Raw genomic sequence first — 2,562 nt, 5'->3', positions numbered from 1 at the left:
GAGCAACGCCATCGGTATCCGTTTTGTAGTTTAGCCGAATGTCTGGTGGAGTGTTAATTATATGTAACATTTCTAGTGTAAATCGTTTGTTGTAGTGTTGTTCTTGTTGTAATATTGTTACTTTTTCGAAGTTGGGGGAGTGGCCGCTACTTGCACAGTGTGCCATAAGTGCAGTTTTTTGTGTATTTGAATGATGGCACTGTTTAACGTCGCATTTGTGTTGTGGTAGTCTGGTTTTTAACTTTGATTTCATTGTGCCAATATACATACTTTTGCAAGGTTCTTGGTTATTGCCGTTACATGGAATTTTATAAATTACATTACTTTTTTCTAATTGAGGTATTTTTGACTTAGTTTTGTTGAAAATTGTTTTCAGAGTGTTGGTTGGTTTATGGGCTATTCTTACTTTTTCTTTATCATAACAATCTGACTTCGCTAGTCGTTCTGATAAATGAGGTACATAAGTGACGGATTTGAAAATTTTTTTAGGGGTTTCACGGTCTTGTTGATTTTTTGTAAATTTGGCTCTTTTTAATAGTGTTTTTATCATGTTTTCCGGAAATTCGTTGTCTTTTAACAGTAATTTTGCTTCTTTTTTAATCTCATTGTGGTAAACTTCGTCTGTTATCTGCAACATACGTCGTATACAGCCCATTGCTGTATTTATTATCATCGTTTTGGGATGTTTCGAATGAAAGTTGATGATTCGTCTGGATGGTGTTGCTTTTCTATACCACTTTAGTTTTAGCTGATTTCCTCTGCGGATTATAATAGAGTCAAGGTACGGCAGTGAGCTTTCTTCTTCAAGTTCTATCGTGAATTTAATATTTCTGTCAAATGAATTTAATATGTTTAGCGTATTTTGTACTTCATCCTCCCGTATGATCGCAATAAATCATGGACATATTTGGTTAATATTCTTGGTTTACGGCTTAGCTTTTCCATCGTTTTGTTGAGCAATTCTTCCATTATGATATCCGCTATGACTGGGGATGCCGGGGATCCCATTGGCATTCCTTTCAATTGTGTATATACCGTGTCATTAAATTTGAAGTATCTAGTTTCTTCAATGCAAAATTTAAGTATTTCCATGAAAATTTGTTTGGGTATATTAGTGTGTTCTTTTATAACAGCCCATTTTTCTCGAATTATGTCTAATGCTAAATTTGTTGGTGTGCTGGGGAACAATGCCACCACGTCAAATGAGATGAGTTTTTCATCATCATAAATAAATGTGTTATTAATTCTTTCTTTAAATTTAAATTTTTGTTACTAACGATCAAATAGACAGTGTTAAGCTCCGCGTCAAGTTATAAAGACGTGAAAAGAAATGTATGTACATATATACAAATATTGTTTATGTTTTGTCTGTTTTTGGTAATAAGAAAATTGTTTATATCACATTTTTACACAGATCCTTGAGAACGGTTATCGCGGAATAACCGAAATATATTGGAATAAATTAGTTAAAAAACCTGTGGTTTTATTCAACGTAGTTTTATTGACCTCGAGCCAGCTAAAGTTCAACATATTTACATATAAAAGGTCGCTAAAAACATTCAGTATATCCGTAAGACTTACGCGTTAAATTCCAATTAGAATTAGCAATTGATGCAATTGGTTTATATTCTCTAATTCATTAAACAATTAGAAATAGTTCAACTAATTCCCATTAGATAATTGAAATTTTTATTCTAATGGTAAATCTTGTTACGCCAGCCTTAAGGGCAAAAACATCACCAGCAACCAAACCATGTGCATTCTATGCAAAAGTATCTTAATCCCGGTATCTAGACGTGTTGCGCTGCATTAGTGGAAGGATGCTGCTACACGCATGCGTGGGCGTGTACAAGTGATGAAACGAAAGCGCATGTGTGGGTGTGTGCGTGTGGAAAAACGAAAGCAAAGTATGTATGTGTGTGTGGTGTGTTTGAGTGAAATGTAGGAAATTCCGTTTAGATACGGGTATGTGAAGATTTAACCAAAACTCAGAAATTCATTAGAAAAGTTGTCTCAATGGTGTGTGGTCGTGCTGCGGAAAAGTCGCGTGTAAAAGCAGTCAAATCAAAAAAAAAAATAATAATAATTAAATATATATATTTTTTATGTGAAAAAAATACCGATACGGTCGTACCGTTTTAGCGGCTTTTTAAACACTTTATTAAAGAAACCGCAAACCCAGGGAAGAAGAAAAAGAAACCCCTCCAACATCCTGCCACCGGTAAGTGTAACACAGTTATACAAATTCTTTTTATTTAAAAATTGTTAAATTAAATCTTTTTGGTTATTCTCTTTAAATTTAAATAAAACCTTTTTTTGCATGAATTTAAGACACTCAAATTTCAACCAAGTAGAAAAATAAATCTTAAATTTCCTTTTTGTGTCTTGGTTTTAAATAGTTTGATAATAAATTAAATTTGCACTTAAACTAAACATATAAACCTTTTTTTCATCTTTAAATTCCCTTTTTTAATAAAGCGGATTTTTGTGCATAAACTAATGCATGTGTGTGAACCAAAAAGTGTTGTAAACTAAAAGCATTTTTAAATGGTGAATCAAAAT

The sequence above is a fragment of the Eurosta solidaginis genome, chromosome 2 (assembly GCF_040869045.1).
Source record: "Eurosta solidaginis isolate ZX-2024a chromosome 2, ASM4086904v1, whole genome shotgun sequence".
NCBI classification, from domain to species: Eukaryota; Metazoa; Arthropoda; class Insecta; order Diptera; family Tephritidae; genus Eurosta; species Eurosta solidaginis.
Note: the sequence above shows the minus strand (reverse complement) of the source record.